Genomic DNA, 26112 nt, shown 5'->3' with positions numbered 1-26112 from the left:
GTTGGAGAGCTGGATTAGAGGCAGCATCACAAGAAGTGGGAGGGCCAGGCTGGATCCCACTCTTCCAGATGCTGCAGGTCAGATCCAGCTCTTCCACCACTTACTTCATCACAGTCTAGCACAGGACAGGAAGTCACCAGAGGTCTCAAACGAGAGATATTCTGAAGCAGGGCCTCAGCATTTCACATCCAGCACCACAGATGCGGTGTGCTGGTGGCCTATCCTTAAAACACCTCAAACACATACCTTTCCATTGTAGGAAAGGTACTCCAATGCCCTGATCATTTCAGGCAGGGAACTGTTCCCTCCAAGATCCGCAGTGCTCAGTCATCCAGAAGCTTGGTGATGGCAACAATTAATGTACAGAGGTGATGTGACAAGTCGTGAAACTGTACAACTGCAGGAGGGGTCTGCAATAGCACAGACCCCTTACAGGGAATGCTGGTCAGAGAGTGAGATCAGAAGTTGGCCTGGTCAGGCTCTGATTGAGTGCTCCTGTCTATCAGATGGCCCCGTGACCTGGCTATACCTGAACCCATCAGTACTGGTGCTAGTGGTCACAACCACTGTGCCATCAGGGGGCCGGTGGGAGGCTCACCTAAAACCCCCAGCAGGTCAGGTCTGGTGCCAGCACAGATTTTCATTGCTCTGCAGTTTTTCCAACTCTATAGTACCCTTTGGAAAGACAACCAAGACTGTGTACAGCATTTCAGATGTGGCTGCACCACAGATTTGTATAAGGGCACTGCACTACCGGTGGTTTTATTTTCAATTTCTTTTTAAATAATCCCTTATGTGGAGCTTATCCTTCTTCATGGCTACTGCACTCTGAGCTGAGGTTTTCATTGAGCTGCCTGCCAAGACCCCAATATCCTTCTCCTGGCCAGTCACTACCAGTTCAGATCCCAATGGTGTCTAGTTTTCTCTTCCATTATGTTGCCTGCTTGACATCCAGTCCTGCTGTCACTGAGCATATTTCAGCACTTGCAGAGGCTGAAAGTAATCATCAAACTTGCTGACTTGCGTCTTGTAATGTATACTGAAGCATTTTGCATTTTGTTCCTCAAATATGGCAATCGTATTTTGAAGCCACACAGCTACCCATTGTGTTCTCTCCTTGAACACGGTGGTTGAGTGGGTTGATCTCTCCGCCTGGCCGTGTCATCACTCACTTCAGCAGTGTCAGGGTTTATATCAAGCTTAGCAGTCTTAGGGGGGCTCTGCAGGTTGAGTTCACATTCTGGGCACGTGGTGTCATTATCCTGTTGGCTGCCAGCCATTCCTCTCTCATGGCAGCCAGCCATCCTTCTTTCAGCAGCAATGCAGCATTTGTATAAGTTGGAAAGGTCAGAAAAATCAATTAGTGATATGGGACTTTCACAAAAGCCATGGCTAAGAAGCCACTTTAGATGCATTTGCTATTGATGTGTTAAAATGTATCTTGAAAAGTTAGCTAGTTCATCATGTTCTTGTAACGGTTAATATTTGTTACTGAGCGGGCAAGTCCTCGGATTCGGTCTTCTTGCCATGTCTGTATGAACAATCTTCAATTAATTATAATTGTTTTAGAATTCCTATTGACCACAGGGATGCCAAGAGAGAGGGACAGATGCACTAAGTGTGGAGAGGTGCATCTCTTAGCATTATAAATTCAGAATAGGAACTTGTACTTTGTATAGGCATTAAGAATACAAGCAGCCCAATGCTAAGCATGTCTACTCAGAAGTAAATTCCATTATAGCCAACAGGGCTTATTCCCAGGTAAGTTAGGATTGCAGTCAAAGTAATACTGAAAGACACAAGAAGGTACTTGTCGTCAAGCTTCCTGGTTCTCTCAATGTTTACCCAGATCAGGCCCAACTGTGAGGCTACCTGAAGTTCTCACATTGGATGACAGATTTGGGGGGGGGGGTGTCCATCCCTATCCACCTCCTTGCCTCCATCGCTCCTCCTCCCACTCCTTGGATTAGAAATTGAAGAGGGGACAGATAGGAAAAGGAAATGTGGAGGGGAAATGTGGAGAGCTGAGCTAAGATGCCAGAGAGTGGGAGTAGAAGAGGCTGGGACATCTTTGGATAAGGGGAGGACAGCCTTTGCACTTTACTTCTGGTGTCAGGAGGTCTTGAGCCAATCATGACCCAGATGCTGCCAGGTGGTGCACAACCAGGGCAAGAAGGCAATGGTAGCCTTACCAATGTTGCCATTCAGCACCTGGTATTCTGAAGTAGACAGCTCTGGATTCCATTTATCCATTGTGGCTGCTAACTCTTGAATGACATTTATCTTCAGTGCTTGCATTCCTGGAGGGGGGTGACAAAAAGCTAAGTTAGCATTTACCCCTCCCCCCAAGAACACCAGTGATTTTCAACATTTTCAGCTGTAGAATTCCCAATAGGGAATTTTAATTTTCTACCATATGTCTGTCTTTCCCCTTCTCCTCCATTTCTTTCTACAGTTTTCTCCCCTCTCAAGAGGGCAAGCCTTTCTTGTCATTTTGACCAGGTTGTAGAATGTGGCCACCCTGCAGTGACTCTTTCCAGCAGCGTCTACATGGAGGGAGTTGTGTAGTAGTACTTAGTAGCAGTATTATTGCGCTGCAGCACAATAAAATTGATGCCTGTGTCCTGTCCTGGGTTCCATGGAGGGGGACCACTTTCTCTGCCTGCATAAGAACCTCTCATCAAACCTAGCTCCATAGATAGTTCCTGATGTGGAACCAATCCTACAAATAGGAGGACATTTAGGGGTCTATTATCAATAAAGATGTAAACAGCTTGAACAGTTTTTCCACCTTCCCAGAAAGCCTTGCAAATTGTAGTTCTCGGGGAGGGATAGACTTGAGACATTGCAGCACCTTGCCATGCCACAGTTCACAGAATTGCTTGGGACAGTTTGTAGTGGGAATAAACTCTTCATTAATCTGAATAATTAATCATTTCATACCCATTCACTGTTGCAGGTAGTCCCAATCTGGTACCAGGAAGTTCATGGACAAGTCTCAATGCCGGATGCATCCTTCGGAATCATGGAAATGGCACCTATTGGTATTTATTGTTCTCAGCCTGCAAGATGATCCTCAGTAGATTAGGGCACACATCTTCTGTTGCAACACCTCTGCGGTGATTTTTTTCCTCTGAATTAATATGAGATCAGTTTGTATGCCAGTGAGCTTCCCCCCCCTTTAGCTGAATATTCAAAAAATATACAACTGTGTATCCTATTCCAGTTCCTCTGAAAATTTGACACAGGCAGTGGCGATTCCATGTGAAATGAACATCTTGTTCTGCTCTTGGTACTTCCTTGTCTCCCCCCTCCCTTCTTTAATCAGAATTTAAGTATGCAATGCACAAGGCAAAGGTGGTTTAAGTTCAAGCCAACAGTATTTGCGGAGAACAGATTTATGAATTCCTGTGCTAGCGGTTTTCCAGGTGGTCTGAAGTAATAACGGATGTGGGAGACAATGTCGGTGGCTTCGCAGAAAGCCTGCAATATTCTTGCTATTGATTACTTGTTACACCGAAAAGTGTACTTGAATATTGCATGAAAATAAAAATAACATCAACCCCCACCAGTCCCTTACAATTGATTAGATACAATGCAACAGTTGGATACAAGAGCCATAGATTCTAATTTATTATGTGTTTTACCAGATAGTAGCCCCTTGCAAATGTTACCCACCCACGACCAAGATCCTGAATAGCTGTTCAGAAGAAAACAGAACCAGCCTCTACCTTAACCTGACATGCACCATCCTTGAGCTCCCCAGTTCTACCTTTTGAAGAGCACAGAGTTGAGATACAAAGAACTGATTGGATTTAAATCCAGATGGGTATTTCTTGCAGTGAAAAGCAGCCTCAGGGAAGACATGGTGGTGGTCTGGCTCAGGATAAAACTGTTTCCTGTGTTCCCTTCCTGAAGCTGCTTTTTCTACTAAATTTGAGTTCATATACAGTACATGCATCTCTGGGTAGTGTGTAGCTTGGCCGAAAGTCTCAGGGTCTGAGCCCTGGGAGAGCTGGCAACCCCCAGAGCAGGATCCTGTCAGGTGACATACTGATAAAAAGGAGTTTATAGGGTAGGTTTTGTTTTGTTTTTTTAGGCAATAAAGCAGTGAACTGAGCATCCAAAAACAATAACTCCCTTTCTTACTTTTGCACTCTTTGACATTTGATCTGTCAAAGATCTGCCAAAAGGTTTTGGCTCAGCCTAGCAGAGCACGAACGTTTCGTATTTGGAAAAGAACAAATGCATTAGGAGCATACGAAGAAAGAGGAGAGAAACACCTTGGGCAGGGGCTTGGAAAGAGGATGGAGTCTGATTGGGGGCCTGCTTCCTTTTGCAGGTACTGAACAGAGGTACCCTTTGCAGGTACTTGAACAGAGGTGTGAGCTAGTCTTCTTGGCCCTTAGCCCCAGACAAGCGCTGGACTCCTTTGGGATACTGGAAGAGGGCTTTTTTTTTTTTTTCCCCCAACCAGTGTCTCTCTGCCAGCCTTCCCTCCAGCTGGATGTCATCTACTGGGGGCAGTAGAGGACTACCAGCACCAGTACTGGCAGGATGGATATTAGAGATGCCTGCTCGAGTACCAGCGTGCATTGCTTTTTACCACCTGATGGGGTGGATGGAAGACTGATGGGGCAAATAGGACTGTCAGCTGCCTGGCTACAATAGTCCAGATGGGGGGAGGTTGTTCTATCTGTTGAGGGGAAGAAGTAAGCGTTGGCAAGCTGGCAGGGGTGCAGCTCCCAGGCCAAATGAGACGAGAGCCCCACCCCCTTGAGACTGCTTCTGGGGTAATAGGGGTTTCCTTTGAGTGAGAATGCAGAGCCCTTTTAGAGGGGGTTGGGTTGGGAGGCTGGGGATGTGCGAGAGCAGTGGGATAGGAAGTAGCATATGGAAGGGGTCTCCCTGCCTACACAGATTGCTCTTGCCTTGGTGAGAGCAGGGTGGCTCTTAGAATGGGAGACGTAAGCCAGTTTCTGCAGCTGCTCTGGAACCTGCCCTGTTTTTCTGTAAGTAGTTCAACCAATGACAACCAGCAGAGACTCTTCTGCTAATCCCCCCCCCCCAGCCTGTGACAGTAGGACACTTACAGCCTAATCCTATGCATGTCTGCTCAGAAGTGTCCCACTATGTACAATGAGTCTTACTCCCAAGAAAGTGTATACAATTGTAGCTTTAGTCAACACAACCAGAAGCTTAGTACCATCTCCAGAACAAAATCCCTATGATTAATGACTCTAGGAGTAGACTTCATAAACTATTATTGTACAAAACTGGCCAGGGTGTATAGTACATTAGACTCAGTGCTAATTAACCGTGGAATATCCAAGTTCCTACCCAGTAGTATAGCTAGAGGGGGTGCAAAGCACTAAGTTTTGCATGGTGTCTTATCGCGGCTTGTAAGCGACCCTTTCCCCCTCCCCTTCAGAGCCATTTTGGGCCGCTGCAGCAGGGCCTCCTTTTTGCCCTAGCGTCCTGGAACAGCTTGGAGGGGGAGGGGCTGTCTGCATGCTGTAGTGAGGCGCCGTGAAAAACTTGGTGCTTTGCATCCCTTCTCACTATGCTACTGTTCCTACCCAAGAATTTCATCCTGTTTTTGTGTGAAGCAGAATTTTTTTTTTTTAATAGTTATCACAGAGCAGATGCAGAAACTGGCTTGAGTCTCCCATTCTAATAGTTAATGAAACCAACAATAACAAGAGATTGTGCATAAGAAACCAACTGATGGTCTCCTCATGTTTATGTAGGTATTTCTAATATTTCTGTTTTCCATATAAAGTCACCATTTGATCTGGGTCCAGCCAGGAGGAGTCTGTCATTATGGACACAGTTAAAATGCTTGCAAGAAGCTGTTCAGCTTTTAATGCCCGGAGTAGTTTTGATTTTGTTTTGCATTCTCGGCAATGCTTGGCTGACTTTCAGTGGCTTAATGAACTTCACTGTATACAACATTCTTCTTCTGCATTGTAATTCTTATGGCAAGAAAATGGTAATCTACCTAGAGAAATTCCCAGTGTGCTTCTTGCTAAAGAAAGAAGCAAGGTATTTTAATGAAAGAGAATATTATTTCAAGTTTGTAACTCCCCATTAGTTGCAGGAAACTTCAGGGACAGCATGTGTTTAAGATTTATATCCTGCTTCCCCCCCCCCCCCAAATATCCAAAGTGGCTCACAACTTTTTATTAAAAAATATATAGTAAAACTCCATTAAAGCAGCAGTAAAATGCAAGCCAAGGAGAGTACATCCAAACTAATCAGAGACAGTTAGCAAAAGCTAATGGGGAAAAAAATGCATCTTCAATGGGCAAAGAACTGCTGGCAGGGGAGCAAACTTCACCTTCTGCAGAAGGAAGTTTCCCGGGGTTGGTGGTGGTACTGCAATGGGGATGGTCATCTCACACTTACATTTTGCTGAACAGGTCTCTTGGAGCACCCCCAGAAGTTTTCAGGAGGTGGGCAGATTCATATGGGAGGTGGTGTTCCTTAGGCTGCAGTCTTGTGCACACTTACATGGGGGTAAGGCCCATTGAACTCAGTGAGTAGACAAGCATAGAGTTGCACCATTAGGCCCAAGGCATTTAGGGAACAACCAACATTTTGCACTGTGCCTGGAGACAAGTGACCCATATCAGTACCTGATCTGGGGATACATCAGGCTACCATGGATGATGAAGGGCAGCCAGTGCATGAAGTTCTCAAGCCCAGGGGGTGGGGAGGGGGAGGAAGATAAAGTCCAGCTGCTCCCATTTACCAGGGACTGTTCTTGTTTTCTGGTACATAAGAACATAAGAACAGCCCCACTGGATCAGGCCATAGGCCCATCTAGTCCAGTTTCCTATATCTCACAGCGGCCCACCAAATGCCCCAGGGAGCACACCAGATAACAAGAGACCTCATCCTGGTGCCCTCCCTTGCATCTCGCCTTCTGACATAGCCCATTTCTAAAATCAGGAGGTTGCGCATACACATCATGGCTTGTACCCCGTAATGGATTTTTCCTCCAGAAACTTGTCCAATCCCCTTTTTAAAGGCGTCCAGGCCATATGCCGTCACCACATCCTGTGGCAAGGAGTTCCACAGACCAACCACATGCCGTGTAAAGAAATATTTTCTCGTGCCTGTTCTAACTCTCCCAACACTCCATTTTAGTGGCTGTCCTCTGGTTCTGGTGTTATGTGAGAGTGTAAAGAGCATCTCCCTATCCGCTCTGTCCATCCCCTGCATAATTTTGTATGTCTCAATCATGTCCTCCCTCAAGCGTCTCTTTTCTAGGCTGAAGAGGCCCAAACGCCGTAGCCTTTCCTCATAAGGAAGGTGCCCCAGCCCAGTAATCATCTTAGTCGCTCTCTTTTGCACCTTTTCCATTTCCACTATGTCTTTTTTGAGATGCGTAGTTTTCCCTGGTAGATTGCTAGACCTATTGTGCCTTTTGAAATGCTTGCAAGTACACCTGTGCACTTGCTTCCTTTCCACCTACCTTTTATGTGTTATTTCCATTGTTTCTGAGTTGTTTTTCCCTATTGAAGATGAAGGTCTGGCATCCCTTTCTTCCCTTGCCCTTTCCCCTAAGTAAATCCTCACTAGGAAAGTTGCTTTTGTTCTGTAGGGGAAAGAAGATGGGTTGAAATGCAATTGCTGTCTTCACCCCACTTCCTGCTGCACTAATAACCATTTGGGGAGAGGAATTTACAGTTGGGAAAGGGTTACACATGTATGAAGTTCTCTTAAATGAAGTTAGATCTGTGATCTACACTGATTGGTAGCTGCTCCCCTGGAGTTCAACTCATGGTCTTCCTCCTGGGCATGCTGGGGACTGACCTTTGGACCACCTGCACACATAAGTGCTCTGCAATTCAGCTGTGGCCTCACCCCTGAGCACTATTTCCCTAATCTTCAAAGCAGCTAGATCCTAATCATGCATCTCCCCAGCAAACAAATTTTAGGAATACAAAAGTTTAGAGAATTGGGAGCTGGCACACAGGACCTAAAAGGAGAAGGGGAGGGTAGAGGATAGTGTCACAGAGGCAATGAATGTGAATTTGGACAAACTCGAGAAGTTATTGGTCGACAGGGACCAGGTATGCTGTGGTTCTTGGGGTCACGAAGAGTTGGACCTGACTTAACGACGGAACAAAAAAACAACACACAGGATCCACAATGGCAAGCAATTTTCCAGTGGCTGTTATGCGCTCAAAGTTTATGTGAATCCTTTAACTCGGTGTTTCTCAAACAGTGGGTTGGGACCCACTAAGTGGGTTATGAGCCAATTTCAGGTGGGTCCCCATTTGTTTCAATGTGCATTTTATTTTTAATATCTTAGACTTGATGTTACTCTGGTATGTGACTGTATTTGGGAAAATGTTACAGATCTGTACTTTGAACAGGCTACTATGTATATATTTTAACATTGATGGTCAATGGGGCTCATTCCTGGGTAAGTGTGGACAGGATTGCAGCCTTTGAGATGTTTGGGGAATTTTCCAAGTCAGCAACTGCTTGGAAGGGTTAGGAGGGTTCTTCTTTATTTTAAATAAATTTTTAAACTTATATTTACTGTAAATTTTTAATTTACTTACTGAATTAATTAGATTTGATGTTGTCATGTGGGGGTATTACAATTATTTCTGCTTGATTATGTCACTTCTGGCCATGATATCACTTCCAGGTTAATGACATCCCTTTCGGTGGGTTCCAGCAGATTGCCATTCTAAAACGTGGGTCCCAGTGCTAAAATGTTTGAGGACCTTTCAGCTTTAACTGAAAGGATGTGATATCCCTAATTGAGGACCTTTCAGCTTTAACTGAAAGGATGTGATATCCCTAAGAGCTGCCCGCATCACCCAGGTAGGTGCATGGGAGCTTGCTTGGGGTTGAAGTTCTCCTATGTTTGTTCAGCATCAGACTGGGAGCTCACAATGCTCAGAGCTTCTTGACTTTTGGCTTTGCAGAAGTTGTATAAGCAGTGTTGAAAGAACAAAGAAAATGAGCTGTTACTCAAAGAGGCATCAATGTTTAAATACCCTCTCATTCTTTTATCTGGAATAACATTTTTTATTTTTAATCCAGTATGAACTGCCCAGACAGCTGCCAGCTTGCAGAGATGAGATATGCATCTTTCATTCTTGAGCTTGCTCCAGGACAGATTCCCTGAGACTGAGCGACTGTTCAATAAATCTTCCTTATCTCCGGTTTGCCTGGGAGGCATCACACTGCATGGTCTAGAGACTTGGTCCCTCTGTCCTCCAATACATTTACCTACAGAAAATGAATCCGTAATATCCCATATAGAGGAACCAGAATAATTTGAGGTTACTGGGGGATCTTATGCTTGTATAGCACAATGTTTACAGTGCATCATCTATGGAATTTGTTGCCACAAGATGTCTTGGCCATTGGCTTGGAGGGTCTTAGGGGATTAGATGAAGTCAGTCAGTCAATCGCTTTGTTGTCTGTTGTTTCTATTTCTGTCCCACTTTTAACCACACGTTGTTCCAAGGAAGCAAATAGCATGTAATTAAAATGACATACAATAATATGGACATCAACATATTTAAAAGGACAGAAGAGGTAAAGAAACAAATCACAATCCATCTGCTGCAGACAGAACCAGGATAAAAGACAAAACAAATGAGCCTTCAGTACATTCTTAAAGGCTGAAGAGAGGGGAAACTCTGATGAGGAGAAATCCCGCTGTGACAGCGATTTCCCGATCCAGGGGCCAATGCAAGGAAGACCCTGTTCTGTGTGCATACCAACTAGCCTTATTCAGTGACAGCACGAGGAGCAAGCCCTCCTTGGAAGATCTCCATGGGCTGTGTGGGAGTCCCTGCACCCTTGAGATAAGCCCAAGGTGGCAGGTTCACGTAATAAGGGTTGGCGTATGACATCTTTCTACTTTAAGGGTACTTCCAAAGTAAGGGAAAATCTCAGAGAGGAAAGGGAGGTGCTGTCCAGGTATTTACTGGGGTGTGCAAAAGAAAATTGCAGTCCTTCCTCCAGGCCAGGTCAATTGCACAGGGTTGCCTAGGGGAAGGTTGCCTAGATCCACAGCTGTCTTCACTTGGGAGGTCTTGCTCTAGCAAAGACACTTCTCTGGGGTAGGTCTAGAGAGGCTGGCCAATGGGGACCTTGGGGGAGGTGGCCAGTGAGGGCCTCTTCTAAAGCTCCAAACAAAGGGTCTGTTAAATAGTGGGTCCACTAGCCCTTTTTTTTAAACAGATCTTATCCCTGCCTGAACACCCATTTTTCCTACTCTCCCTGTTTACTCTGCACTTCCCATTTAAAGCAAACAAAACTGGGCATTAATCACTTAGGCACCATATTCAGAACAATGAAAAAGTCGCTTGTTTAAAAAGAGAGGGTTTTAAAAGGAAGGGATAACTCAGACCTTCCAAGGGAGAGAGGCCTGCATCCTGTTAGCATAAATATTAGATCGTGATACACAGATATGCGTCATCTACCAGATGTGTTAAAAGGTACAGAGTTAATCTTTATGCCTTTGCCAGTTGAATAAATGAAAGCCACTGATCAAATCTTATTAACTCCTGTCACTTAACAACAGCAGAATCAAAGAGAGAAATTACTGCCATCTGATAGAAGTCCCACATGTACCAGATACCAAGTAAGACAAAAGATGTGTAAGCAAGAACTATGAATATTAAAGCCATCAGTCAGGCTGGGAGTCTAACCACACACAAAGTGAAGTATAAAAGGCAATGCAGGTTCTTTCTGATAGACAGAAAAGCACCTGGGATACACCGGGAAGATGATTCAAAGCTTGAGACATATGAACGGCACAATAAAATATTCTCATCTATCCAAAACATGCAAGTGGATTGCACTGAAGTATGAAATGACTAGATGAGTGGGGGTATCAGAAGATACACACTGAGCCACAGATCCTTGCCCTCCTATGGCCTTATTGGCAAGGGGGATGGTTAGGAACATAGAAAGCTGCCATAAACTGAGTCAGAGTTTATCTAGCACAATATTGTCTACCGGACTGGAAGAGGCTCTCCGGGGTTTCAGACAGACCTGGTGATGACAGGGATGATGACAAAGATTCAGCGAAGGTTAAACACATTTCTATCCCAACTTTCTGTCTTTGGCAGGCTCAAGGGAGGTTGTAACCACAGTTAAAACACAATCAATAAAATACACTGCAAGGCAACTGATGATGCAACAAATCAAGAAGACTTGGGCAATGATAGGAGTGGGGAGAACCGGCCCTCCAGCCCTCCCTATATGTTGGTCTTCACATGTGTGCAGAGAATCCTGCCATGAGCTTGCACATTTTCCCTAATATCCCTGCCAGACACTCCTTCTTGTAAGCATCAGATTATCCAGGTGGTAGAACTGAATGGTAAAACTTTTCCTGGCCTGTACAATTCAGGGAGGAGATGGGGGAGGTTGTCTGTTTGAATGGTCCCCCATCAGCAAAACCCTTCCTTCTAGAAAGGCAGCATGCTGTAAGTTTAGCCTATCCCAGTAGCGGCGCTATATAAGTGCAGGGGGTAGCAAACGCACCGGGCTACAGCTGCTGAGAGGGGCAAAATCAGGGGCTGGGGGGGCAACACTGGGGCAACATTGGCACCACCTGCATGCAAGTTGCCTTGGGCTGCTGCAGCCCCGCCAGGTGCCCTCGCTCTGTGTTTGGGCAAGAAGTAGGTGGCACCCTGTGTCTGTTGCTGGCAGAGCCTGGACAGGGGTCGAGGCGGCGGCAGCAGGCACTGAGCGGAGAAAGTTTGCAGCTCTGCTCCGCTGTGCCTGAGACCTCAGCAGGGCTTTGGAAGGCTTTTGTGTGGGGAGAGGAGGTGCAGGAGGAGGAGGCAGCTGCAATGGGGCCTCCTTCCCCTCCCTCCCTCCCTCTGCTGAGAGCCAACAGCTGCGGGTGCTGAAGACTTCGTTTGCCCCTATCCCACCAAACCCAGCAGCAGGAGGGAGGGAGGGATAAGGCATGTTGCTGCCGCCACCTCCTCTGAGCACAATCCTATGCATGTCTACTTAGAAGTAAGTCCCATTGTGTCCAATGGGACTTACTCCCAGTAAAGTGTGGACAGGATTGGAGCCTCAGTCAGACAGGCACAACTTCCTCCCGCCTGCCTGTCATACACTTTGTACACTCCCAGAGTTTTGGGGTGCTCAGAGTTCTTGGTTCTCAAACCCTAGAGCCCTCAAGGACCCCTGTTCGGTAGTACTGCCACCACCCTGTATGTGCCAGTGTCTCAGTCCAGGGACACTGAGACCCTCTAGGCTTAATTCTATCCCTTGCAGGCACTGAGCACTTTCTTTAATTAAAGCCTCAGTCCTCAAGTTACTAGTCCTCAATGAGTATTTGGTAGTTCGCTGAACGGCTAGGCAGGATTCTGAAACATTGTCCCCAACAGACAATGAACCAACATGGTAAAAGGATTTTTACTTTATTAAATACATAGGATTACATAAAGTTACAAAAGGCAGCAAATGCTAGAGGCATAAAACTTCTAGGAAACATCTTTGTTATTAAAATAACAAAGCTAACTGGCTAGCTCTATTATTCCCTAACTCTCACCTGGGTCAGCTTTCTTTTGTAGATCTTTCAGCTCCCAGTTACCTAAGAGGCCACCTGGCCCTGGTGGATCAGGCTCTCTCTGCAGGATCTTGCACCCACAACCTTTTCCACCAAACAGACAAAAGACTGGACACCCCCGTTGGGCTTTGTTCTTATACTTCTCATGCTAACAGGACTCAGGTAACTCTGTACTCATTTAAACTGTCCAATCAGAAATCTTGGGGCCAAAGTGGGGCTTGATGCTAGTCCTCTAGCTCTTCCCCTCCCCACTGGAGATTCATGGGCACCTCTCTGTCTGCTTAGGTGCTACATTATCACGTTCCATTGAGTTGTAAATTCCTTGCAGCTAGGAACTGCAAGCCACTTCTTTGTTACTGGTTTAGCTTGGTTCAGGCTTTACATGCTACTAGGCCTAAGCTGTACGTATTCATGATACCGACTGCCTACCTGCCCGCCTCAAGACCCAGGTCCTCCCCCCCCCCCAGCAGCAGCAGGAAAGCCTTCCTTTCACTCACCCACTCAGAGCCAATCCTTGGCACGTCCACTCAGAGGTAAGTCCCAGTGTAGCCAATGGGGCTTACTCTCAGGAAGCTGTGGAGAGGATTGCAACTCAGAGCCCAAGCCTGTGCTGGTCTACTCAAAAGTAAGTCCCATTATTGCCAATGGGACTTACTCCCAGGAAAGTGGGGCTGGGACAGGAGCCTGAGCCCAGCTCAAGCATGTCTACTCAGAAGTAAGTCCCATTATACCCAATGGGGCTTACTCCAAGGTAAGCGCAGATAGGATTGGAGCCTCAGTCAGTCAGGCGCAACTTCCTCCCCCCTGCCTGCCCTGAGTTCTCCTTCCCCCACAATCAATGTGAACGGTGGCTTCTCCACAGCCTCCTCTCCCCCCCCCTGCAGTGGCTGGACCAGAGCTGTGCCACCAAACAAAATGGCGGCGGGGGTGGCATGCCCCACCTCCCCTCACACGCGCAGGGCTCTCCTCAATGTAGCCCATTGCCCCCTGTGGCCCAATGTGCCTGGCTGGTGGGGCGTGTGCCAGTGGTGGCGACTGCTTCTCCCCCCCCCCCCCGAGCCTGACGGGGCTGCAGGAGCAGCCCACTGTAAGACCTCAGAGGGAATGGAGGTGAAGTAGGAGGAAGCTGGTGCGGGGGGGGGGGAGGTAGCTTGGGGGATGTGGCAGCATTTTCACTTTTTAAAAAAGTGGGCATGAAATCAAAACCCGGGAGTGAAGTCACTTCCGGATGTGACATCACTTCTGAGGCAACATCTTGAGCTCTGCACTGGCCAGCAGGATCACTAGCTACGCCACTGGCCTAGCCTCTGACATGTCATTTTATGGAGCCTACAAAAGATACAACCTTCCACTTGCAGACTGAAATGGATGGTATACTCTAGGACAGTAATAATATTCAGCATGTGCATAGCACTTTCTGAGTGTGCTCTAGCCTGCCACTCCACTGCTCCACACTTCCTCCTCTGCTTTGTCTCCCACTACCTTTGTGAATCCAGAGAATGAGAGCAGCCAGGTAGGCAAGTGGTGTACAGAGCGGGCACTCCCCACCAATCTGCTGTCTGCCTCTTGAAATAGGATAATGACAAATAAAGTTGTGTTATATTGAGTCAGATGTTTGATCTATCTAGACTGGGGTGTCAAACATAAAGCCTGCTGGATGGTTGCACCACACACACCCCAGGCAATTTCTCAGCCCTCATTATAATTTGGCTCTCCCACTATGACAGTTGGGCTGTCCTGTATCTTGAAATTATGAACAAGATTTGCACATTTCCTCTTCTGAGTTTTTAATGAGCTTTTATGTGAGAACAAAGTGTCCATTTCTGGCCATCATCTGCTGAATGATGTCACTTCCTGCTTAATGATGTTAAGCATAAATGCTGTTTGACCCATTATATGAAATGAGCGACACCCTTGATCTTGACCAGGGGTGTCCAAACATTTTGGCAGGAGGGCCACATCATCTCTCTGACACTGTGTTGGGGGCTGGGGAAAAAAATAGAATTAATTTACATTTCAAATTTGAATAAATTTACATAAATGAATTTATTAGAGATGGAACTTATATGAATGAATGAAGGTCTTGTAATAGCTCAAGGCTTATAAAAGGCCTTGCACAAAGCAAGGCCGACCTTTCCTTTTCTGCTGCTGCTGCATCACAGATGTGAAACAGCAAGTGGTGGAGGGAGCCCTCATCCCACAGCTCAGGTGAAAGCTTGAACAGTCATCCTCATACTGAAAGCAGTTGCATCGGGCCAGCAAGGGCTCCAGCAAGTCTCTGGAGGGCCAGAGGCTCATTGGAGACTGGGGGCTCCCTGCAGGCCTGATTGGGAGCCCCCCAAGGAGCACAAGTGGCCCCCAGGCTGGGGTTTGGGCACCCCTGATCTAGACTGTGCTACCTAAGATCCTTGAATTGGAAGAGTCGGGTCCAGAACTTAAGACCTTCTCCATGCAAACAAAGTCTCTACTCAACCACCGAGCTAAGAGAGACCGGCTTCAGAACTGATTCTGTGCAGCAGTAAAACCGTGCAGGCTGGGCACTGAATCAGAGTGCAGATCCAAAACTCATTTGCAGATGAGCAAGGTACAGTGGCAAAGGCAGGGTCTGCTCACTTGAGACCTACTAAAAATAGGAACAAAGAATAATAATAAAGCTCAGGTTCCCTAGTGCAATGGCTAATGCAATGAGCAAGAGGAATAATCCCAAGGGGTGTGGTGTATTCTGGGAGGGCAGCCAAAAGCTGCCAATATGTCATTTCTGTGGAAATCATTTAAATAGTGGAACCAAAGCCAATTCTGCTACATTTCCTACATTTCTGCTACATTTACATTTTACTTTTTTCAGATGCCATGATTGTAGCAACGCTACTTTGCTTTGGGAAGCACACAAGGCTTAGAGCCTTGTTGCTTGATGGAATGTAAGGAGCAGAGGCACTCTGAGGGTTGAGGGAAGGAACTGGAGCAGCAAGGAGTCAGAGAGGCAGAAAACAAGGTTTCAAATGTGGATGCAGTGGGGAAGCTGGAAGCTGGAATAGATCTAAGTTTTTTGGACCAGCTTCCTCCAAGCCTTTTGTTGACTCTCAAGCTCATGAAGCAATACAGTGCAATACTGAGGGTTACTGATAAGACATTCTTAAGGTCTGAGCGCTTCTCTATAACATCCTGTTGTTTACAGCTCTGGGCTTAGACACTCAGCATAATACCAAGGCCAGCAGAGTATGCTCTGCGCAAAAGCAGATGTGTCTGCTAGGTTGCCAAATATGCTAAAGCAATTCAAAGCCCAGCGCTTCTGCTCTACTACATCAATAACTTCCAGTGGTAACAGGGGCTGCAGTGATGTGGAAGATGTACCTATGAACCTAAAGAGGAGGTAAGAAGAATGGGAGTTCCCACCAGTGGCATTGCTAGGGGAGTGAGGGCTGCACTGGGTGACATGCGCTGGGGGTGGGTGGGTGGGTGTGTGACACCACTACTGGTCAAAATTTTTAAAATCTTGATAGCACCATCATGTTATATATCAAACAATGCGTAATTTCATGCAGAAGGCAATGAAAGAAACCATGCTGAAAAATCTCTATTCTATCAAAATTTATAGCCAAAAAAATGGTGCAGGAAGGACAATGGTGCATCAGCATGCCCACTGTCTGGGGCATTGTCCTGCCCACTACATGAGAGGAGGTCCACCATATGGGTGATGTGCTGGCCTGCAGCACCGGGTGATGCACACCCTAGTGACACCACTGATTCCCACAGATTATCCAAGGTCTGTTGTGGCCTAGGAATATACCAGATGGAGGCAGACCTGTGCCTTTAAAGTGAATCTATCCCAATCATTAGGGTGGTGACAAACCACCTCCATCAGGTGTAATTCAGGCATTCACCACTAGAGGTGTTTGTTTCCCCGTAAGTAAAGTAAGATTACAAGCTAAGTCACACAATGAACTTACTGCTGAGTAAAATAAATAACACCGTTTTCAAACATCTCTGACTATGGTACCGTAAGTGTACAGAAGCATCTGAGTATCATGTACACAGGGGTGCAACTGGGGGGCAAAGCACCAAGTTTTGCAAGGAGCCTCACCGCAGTGTGCAAATAGCTCCTACCCCTTGTAGCCATTCCAGGCAGGGGAAGCAAAACAGAGCCATCCACCTCCCTGCATTCACCTTCATTTTGCTCCCACCACCCAGAATGGCTCCAAAGGGAGGGGGAGGGTCTGCCTGCACACTGCAGTGGGGCTCCCTGCAAAATTTAGTGCTTTGCACCCCATCTTGCTACACCACTGCATGTACAGTGACAGTTTAATGCCTAAGGGCCCAATCCTATCCAACTTTCCAGCACCGATGCAGCGCATGCTCTTTTGGCATGGCTGCACCTGCACTGGAAAATTAGATCAGATTGGGCCCTAACAGCCCAATCCTATTCACACTTTCCTGGGAATAAGCCCATTGACATTAATGGGATTTACTTCTGAGTAGACATGCATAGGATTGGGCTGTTAATCACTGGTTAGTTTGGACTCTATTAGACTAATGGCAAAAGCTACAAATATTGCTAGAACTCCTTTAATTTGACCACTGAGTTCTCTCCTGCCAATGCTGTCAAGTAATAATTGTCACAAGGAATCATTTTAAATACCTCTAGAGCCACAGGGAAGCAAGGAATTTTTCCAGAGGTGCAGAACATTAGCTGGAGCTTGGTGTGTGTGTTTTGTGGGAAGTACACTAAGTCCACAAGGCTGTGTTGGGAAGTATTTTCTGTTGTTTTTGGAAGAAAAGCCCAAGGCTGGCTTTTCTATCAAAGTTGGAGACTAGTGGACCTCATCATTCAGGGGAGCCAGTTCTGGACATGCTGTTAATTTAGTTTTATTTTTCTGCAACTAGGGGAGAAAAAGGTGAAAAGGACAGGACAGTTGGCATCCTTTAGTCTTGGAAGACTATGGTATTGCGCTCTGAATAGTGGTTCCTGAACAGTGTCCTCTCCAGTGCACGAAGCCTGGATAAGGTAGATATGGAGAATAGACTGTTACCCATGCAGCAAATCCCCCCTCTCCACATCACTGAAATGGTCCAAAGGAAAGGCAGAAGCCAATTCTGCAGTGGAGGTTTGGGATCAGAGTTTTCCTTCTCTCAGATGAGCTGCCTTCCCAGGCTAATGAGTCCCATCTACCCGGAAGTGAGGAAGCCCTCACTTAAAAGGGGTTGGGAGACAGTGCTAAGTTGGATGGTAGCTTGATTACTACCACACAGCAGGGTGCTTCGAGTATGTAAAACATTGAAAGAGGATCAGGATGTCAGCTATCAGCAAAATTCAGTGGGGTCTTTGGCTAGTTTCCTAGATGGGGGAACTTAAACAATACAATGAATCAGCAACACAAGAAGGCAGTTCAAGTTTGCATACAGTACTTAAACAGTGATTGGGTTAAAACAATACAATGAATACAGTAATGTAGGAGTGATTTAAGACACCAGACTTCCTCCCATAATGTGTGGCTATGGGGGTGGTGGTTGTGTAACCATGAGCTTGTGGCTTGACCAGAGTTCTGGAAATGTGGCCTGTGTGCTGGGAGAACAGTTTAGCCTACATGATATTTTAGTTCATAGTAACATAACCAGATATAGAGAGAAAATCACAACTAAAAGGCAAAAGGGGATTTCCACGTATCAGATTTCCCCGCCTTGGGGCCGAGATCACGTGAGTGATCTCATGGCCTCACACAAAATAAAACTAAGTAAGCAAAACACATTAAGACAAGATTATAACAAACAAACAAACAACAACAAAAAATCTCCTGTGCTGAGAAACTGTGTATGCTTATAACACAAGGACATCTGCAAGAGGGATCCGAAGGCCTTAGGAATGGACCTCAACAAGTGGGAAACCCTGGCCTCTGAGCGGCCTGCTTGGAGGCAGGCTGTGCAGCATGGCCTTTCCCAGTTTGAAGAGACACTTGGCCAACAGTCTGAGGCAAAGAGGCAAAGAAGGAAGGCCCATAGCCAGGGAGACAGAGCAGGGACAGACTGCACATGCTCCCGGTGTGGAAGGGATTGTCACTCCCGAATTGGCCTTTTCAGCCACACTAGGCGCTGTTCCAGAACCACCATTCAGAGCGCGATACCAGAGTCTTTCAAGACTGAAGGTTGCCAACACAGTTAGTATCGTGCATTGTGTCTAGTGGGCGGTATAAAATCTGCTTTTCTCCAGCATCAGGGTGGTGAAGTTGTTGTCTTCCTCCAAGGGGTGGCATCTGGCACAGCTTGAACTTGAGAAGTGTGTGGATCCTGTTCCATACATGGACCTGTCCATCTGGAGCGTTGCCATGGCTCAGTGATCACCTTGCTGTCTCGCTGAGAGAGTCCGCAGGCTGAGTGAGGAGTCACATTGTTCTGACAGCCATGCTGCTTCCATGATGAGCTATTTGATGCTTCCGAAATCACACAGGGGTGCTTCCAAAATTCTCCTCGTCCAACTTCTTCCCAGCATTTGGTTATTTATTTATTAGTTTAAAGGCTTTTTCTTCAGCCAACAAGGCTTTCAGAGCAGTTCACATCAAATCAATCAAACTAATACTAAATGATTTAAACAGGAAAAGGTGTATCTGTGCTACACTCCTGAACAAGGATGACAGAGGAAGCTACTGCTGACTCAAAACCACCAGCACTATTTTTGTTACCCCTCTTGGAGGCAGTGAAAGTGTGTGTGTGTGTGTGGGGGGGGGCTTTGTCAGTTTGGGGGTGAAGTTCAAAATTTTAACTTCAGGGGTTGGAGATAGTGGCTTGTCTGATTTCCTTTTACAGAAAGCATTCTGAGTGACAGTAGTACTTGAAGCATCACTGTTCATGTTGGAGCTCAGCTCCTGCTGACCATTGCTTCCCCCAGGATGAGCTAGGAACATAAGGGTGTTACACAATTCCCTGGTGCCGTCTGTTGGCAACCTTCAGTCTCGAAAGACTATGGTATCGCGCTCTGAATCGTGGTTCTAGAACAGTGTCTAGTGTGGCAGAAAAGGCCAATTTGGGAGTGACAATCCCTTCCACACTGGGAGCAGGTGCAGTCTGTCCCTGGTCTGTCTCCCTGGCTATGGGCCTTCCTTCTTTGCCTCTTAGCTTCAGACTGTTGGCCAAGTGTCTCTTCAAACTGGGAAAGGCCATGCTGCACAGCCTGCCTCCAAGCAGGCCGCTCAGAGGCCAGGGTTTCCCACCTGTTGAGGTCCACTCCTAAGGCCTTCAGATCCCTCTTGCAGATGTCCTTGTATCGCATGTTGGTGCCTGCTGGGAAATTTCCCAAAATTGTAAATTTTTTCCTAATTCTTTCTGCCCCAGAGACCCTTTTCATATATATTTGAAAAGCTCCAGCAATCATGAATGAACTGCACGAATAGGGTCCTGAGGGTTGAAGTTTCATCCAAATGATCCTCAAGTCTTCAGCCAGTGCTTTCTTAAGGGCCCAATTCTATCCAACTTTCCAGCACCAGGGCAGCCACAATGCAGCCCCAAGATAAGGGAACAAAAGTTCCCATACCTTAAGGAGGCCTCTGGGAGTGCCTCCCCACCATAGGATGCAGTACATGCCTCATTGGCACAGTTGCAGCGGTACTGGAAAATTGGATAGAATCGGGCCCTAAAGGTTGGCAACCTTCAGTCTCGAAAGACTATGGTATAAGCCTACAGCACCCGGTACTCCCAGGCGGTCTCCCATCCAAGTACTAACCAGGCCTAACTCTGCTTAGCTTCCAAGATCAGACCCTAAGACACTTATCAACAGAAGGCACCTGAAGCAGAAGAGTACCTGGCTCAAGCACCTCATCTTGGCCACTAGGCCAAGGTCCCAATCCTAAACCAGGGCAGTGCTGGTGCCAGGCACACTGCCCTGGCAACCGCTGTTGTGTGAGTGCCGTAAAACACGCTGGGCTTTAGCACCTGGAAGATGCGCCATGGGAGCTTCAGCTTGTACGTGATCCCACCAGCAATGAGGCTTTTCTGGATGGGGGAGGGTGGGAGGAAGATGGAACTGGGCAGAAGGAGGGTGGACTGAGGGAAGGATGGGCCTGGGAGTAGGGTGGGGATAGCGGCAGTTTGCTGCGGAATCCTATGCCCCCTCCTGAGCTTGAAAGGCCGACACGGGCCTCCTCAATTCTGTGTCCACTAAATAAGGAGCAACTTTTCTTTTCCCCAAGGATGCTCTGGTGGCTGCCCTGGCCCCACAGGATACAACAGTGGCCATTTTGGCACTGCTGTACTGCTGGGTACTGCCAGGGCATAGGATTGGGCTGCCTGGCCCCTAACCCTAGGATAAAAGGACTGCACACTATCCAACTAGCTGCTAGTCCATAGTTAAAACTTCATTTTAAAATGTTGTAAGTATTTTGAGAATTTGATGGTTGAAATAAATCTAACAAACAAATAAGGTGAAAAGTTTCAGGATTCCACGCTGACAATCTGACAAGATGGTATTTTCCAGAGGGCTGCTTCTTGCAGAGGGTGTGAGCCAGCAAACTGTGCTGTGAGCTGTCCTTCAGGTTTGCTACCAGGTTCGGTAGGGGCTTCTAAGGGTGGAGTGCAAATCATCTTCTCATATTTATTAAGAGGAGAGAAAGCTCTGAAATCCATGTTTGCACCGAAATCCACAGAAGCTCTTCTGATAATTGGCTTCTGGAGACGTTGTCATATATGTAGATCAGCTCCTTCCACCCTTGAAATCTAACTGAAGGTGAAAATGTGTCTGTGTGAAGGTCTACCTGCTTCCTGACTTCATCAGTCCTCAAGAATTAATTGCTCATTGAGCTCCTTTCCTACATTTATGGAGAACTCAAAAGCAGACCTTTGAAGAAACACCATAAGTCACTATGGCAATGAACTCATTTCCATTCCAAATAAACCTGTATAACCCATTGTTGGCATCCATCAGTCTCGGAAGACTATGGTATTGCGCTCTGAATGGTGGTTCTGGAACAGAGTGACCTCTCCAGTGCACAAAGCCTGGGTAAAGTAGATATGGAGGATAGACTGTTACCCATGCAGCAAATCCCCCCTCTCCACGTCGCTGAAATGGTCCAATGGAAAGGCAGAAGCCAATACAGTTGGTTCCAGCAGCATCGCAGGAGTTGCCAGAACGTGACTGTGTTCAGCCACGAACTGCCTCAGGGACTCCGGCTCCAGATTTTGCCTTGAGGTTGACTCCTGAAGCCTTTTCCATAACTGGATGTAGCCACAAGGCAGTGGAGGTTTGGGATCAGAGTTTTCCTTCTCTCAGATGAGCTGCCTTCCCAGGCTGATGTGTCCCATCTACCTGGTGGCTGTTTAGTCACTTCTTAGGACAAGTACAGCCAAACTGAGGGCCTATTCTTATCCCCCAGGGGTTATATGAAGTTGGGTGTATAACCCAACTCTGACTGAAATTAATTGGCTCTTTGCCATCAGCTCTAATGACAGTGCATCAGGAGGTGTATTTTTCCTTTAGCTCTGCAACACATTATGCCTTAGAAAATTCATCCTACTTCAAGAGTATTTGGCTAAGGTTGAAGGAGGTAAAAGTGTTCTACCAGTGGAGTTGATTGCAGTGAATGGCATGACCAGATCACTCAACCAAAGAGACTTGTGTTAGATGACTCTTAGCATTATCCTATGCGTGTCTACTTTGCATTAGCATTATCTTCGCATTACTCTTAGTATTATCCTATGCATGTCTACTTTGAGCTCAGTGGGACTTACTCCCAGGCAAGTATGTATAGGATTGCAGCCTGTTTGGGTCAATCAGTCAATCAGTTCCCTTGATCATTTCTTGCAAACACATTTACGCAAGGGGTTGTGTTTCTATTCCCAGTCCAAGATGCTTGCTTGTCTCTGAACGTGTCTGTTTGCAGGAAGAAGCAATGGTTGAATTTGCAAGTGACTCACCACCCTGGCCTTGTGCTATGGGGGGAATGCAGAGCATGTGAAGTCAACCTACCGCTCCTCGGGGGCAGTGCGATAATGGACTTGCCTCAAGAGTACAAACCGGATGGAAACTTCCAAGTCAGAAAGGCTATTTTCAACTGCTTGCCAAGGAAGATAATAAATACTGGGACATTTTCAAATATGCACTGGGGAGTTACCTGCCATGTGTCTTGTGTACCGAATTGCCTGCAGTTGCACTTGGATCAGGACCTATAGCAAGGGAAAGAGAAAAGGGGAACTTCTGTGTACAACTGAGCTGAAAATTCTCAGACTTGTTCAGCTCAAATTTGGGCTGACGGGGAGGGGAATTTTCATGAAATCACACCACTCTCCCTCTCCATTTTTGCCATTGCCCTAACCCAGGGGTCTCCAAACCCCGGCCCGTGGGCCAGATGTGGCCTGCGACAAGCCTCTATCCAGCCCGCAGCCAGCCTCTTGTCCCCTGAAAGCCTCTGGCCCACTCAACTGAACATGACCAGAACTGTGCTCTGGTTGTGTCTGGAGGGTGTTCTGAGGGTCCGAGAGGTTGAATGAATGAACCCATTCATTCATTTATTCACTCTTCTAAGTTCCATCTCTAATTTATTTATTTAAGTTTTATATTTAAATTTTTTTCCAGCCCTCAACACCACACCAGATTTTTGATGTGGCCCTCTGCCCAAAAAGTTTGGAGACCCCTGCCCTAGCCAGTTCAATTGCTCTCCTTGCTGCATTTTTTAAAATGCTCCCATTCTCTTCCTCAGGAAGCTTTGCTTACATCTTGAAACCATACCAGAGTGAGGGTAGAATTAGGACACAATGCTCCTGCGCTCACTTTGTTGTCTTCTGGGTTGGAACAAATACTTGTAATCTTCAGAAGAAGGGGAATGGCAGGAAATGAAAGTCTCCAAAGGCACTGGGGAGAATTAATGGCACAACCCTAATCTTCACTACTGCTGGTGCAGCAACCACTGCACTGGCCTAGGCTGTCACAAATGTGTCACAAAGAACAGCTAGGAGTTTGTGGTGACAGCTAGGACTTCATGACGCCTGCAGGCACCAGTGTAAGGAGGAATCCATCCCAGAGCATGTAAGAGCTGCTCCGAGCAGTGCAGGGGTGGGGAAAGGGCAGGGAATGGGTAGATCATGTCCTGGGATTGGCGGTGCTGTGGCCTGTGCCATATACCATCTGCCTCCCTAAGCTTGAAAGCCTGACACGGCTGCATTTGGGTTTGCACCAACAAATTAGCAGGCTCAGGTCTGAGTAGTCCCATTGTGGAGGCTGGGGCCTTCCCCGGGAAAGGAGGAGGAGACCTCAAGGAGACCTTCAGCCTGCTCACTACCAGTATAGGATGCAGCATGGCCATGCTGCTTCAGCGCTGGTTAGTACTGGGTTGTCCGTCTTCTCAGGCAAATGGGGTGAAAACTTCACCTCTGTTCTTCCCCACAAAATATCTGTGTGTGTGTGTGTGTGTGTGTGTGTGTGTGTGTGTGTGTGTGTGTGTAATAATATTGTTGGCAACCTTCAGTCTCAAAAGACCATGGTGTCGCGCTCTGAAAGGTGGTTCTGGAACAGCGTCTAGTGTGGCTGAAAAGGCCGATTCGGGAGTGACAATCCCTTCCACACCGGGAGCAAGTGCAGTCTGTCCGTAGTCTGTCTCCCTGGCTGTGGGCCTTCCTTCTTTGCTTCTTTGCCTCAGTCTGATGGCCAAGTGTCTCTTCAAACTGGAAGAGGCCATGCTGCACAGCCTGCCTCCAAGCGGGCTACTCAGAGGCCAGGGTTTCCCACCTGTTGAGGTCCACTCCTAAGGCCTTCAGATCCCTCTTGCAGATGTCCTTGTATTGCAGCTGTGGTCTACCTGTAGGGCGCTTTCCTTGCACAAATTCTCCATAGTAATAATATAATGTATATAATATATATATAAAATATGACCTAGAAGCAAGCCCTCCCCCCTTGTCAGGCTGTTTATTTCTCCGTATCTGTTTGCAACCCTACCCACTACCCTCTCAAGGATTTTATTTGGGCATAAGCTTTGACCGCAGTTTTGTTTCAGGCTGTTTTTAATTTTTACCGGCACCTCAGCAGCTCTTTCCAAAACAACATCCTGAAAGAGTGGCATCTTGTGGTAGCCCATGCTAACAGCACGAGGCTTCGATATCACTCCGAGTAGTAATTCCAAGAGCTTAAAAACTGCTATCTTAGCATACATTAAAAGAGCATTTTGTTCCTGCTCGTTGATTTATTTGGACTGAATACTTGGCAATGAGGGACTAAATGATGCTCATTAAAAATTTCCATAAACATGAAAAGAAGGGATGCTTTATAGAGAGTGATGGCTGTTTTTGCGAAGGTGAGTGTCTTGGGAAGAACTGCAGATAAAAGCATTCAAGCTGGGATGTGTGGGAATTTGTAATGTGTGGGCATGGGAGAGAATAACAGTATACACACACATACAGGAAGTGAGGATGGATAGTTCTGAAGAATGGAGGGGGGGGCTCAAAGTGACTGATGGCCACCATTTTTATGCTCCAGAAAGGTCCTCATAATAAGGTTGTCATCCTCATTCCAAGCGGCAGTCCGGGACAAAAACAGGTGACTGCCAGTTGGGAGCCAGGGGAGCCATAAGATGGAGCATTACCACTGCAGAATAGCTGGTTGCTTTCTTCTCCCTTACTTCCAATGGTTTCTCCCGTTCTTCATTCTTCTCCCTTACTTCCAATGGTTTCTCCCGTTCTTCATTCTTCTCCCTTACTTCCAATGGTTTCTCCCGTTCTTCATTCTTCTCCCTTACTTCCAATGGTTTCTCCTGTTCTTCATTCTTCTCCCTTACTTCCAATGGTTTCTCCCGTTCTTCATTCTTCTCCCTTACTTCCAATGGTTTCTCCCGTTCTTCATTCTTCTCCCTTACTTCCAATGGTTTCTCCCGTTCTTCATTCTTCTCCCTTACTTCCAATGGTTTCTCCCGTTCTTCATTCTTCTCCCTTACTTCCAATGGTTTCTCCCGTTCTTCATTCTTCTCCCTTACATCCAATGGTTTCTCCCGTTCTTCATTCTTCTCCCTTACTTCCAATGGTTTCTCCCGTTCTTCATTCTTCTCCCTTACTTCCAATGGTTTCTCCCATTCTTCATTCTTCTCCCTTACTTCCAATGGTTTCTCCCATTCCTCATTCTTCTCCCTTACCCTCCAATGGTTGGCAAGAAATGTAAGGAGTAGATGGTCGGTAGGCATTCCAAACTGAGTTGGACCTGCACACCACAGCATGGCAGGAAACTGTGCTAAGCCTTTTCTATACTGAGACCCTTTCTGCACTTCCTGAACCCAGTAGCAGTCCCAGAGGAGGGGCACAGTCTATAGGGCACTTCAATGGACCACGTAACCTCCCCCCTCACAGTCAGAGCCATTCCAGATGGCAGAAGCAAACCAAAAGAGATCCTCCATGTTGCTCTTGCTACCTGGAATGTCTCAGAGGAGGAGGGGCAGATTACACGGCACATTGAGGTGCCCTGCAAAACTTTGAGCTGTGTCCCCCTCTGGGAATGCTACTGCCTGAACACTTCATCCCATTCCTGTATTAGATTGCCGACACATAGAGTTCAGGAATTGGAAACGGATTACAGGGCTTGTTCC

Source organism: Tiliqua scincoides, chromosome 4 (assembly GCF_035046505.1).
Source record: "Tiliqua scincoides isolate rTilSci1 chromosome 4, rTilSci1.hap2, whole genome shotgun sequence".
Classification (NCBI taxonomy): domain Eukaryota; kingdom Metazoa; phylum Chordata; class Lepidosauria; order Squamata; family Scincidae; genus Tiliqua; species Tiliqua scincoides.
This window is presented reverse-complemented; position numbering follows the sequence as displayed.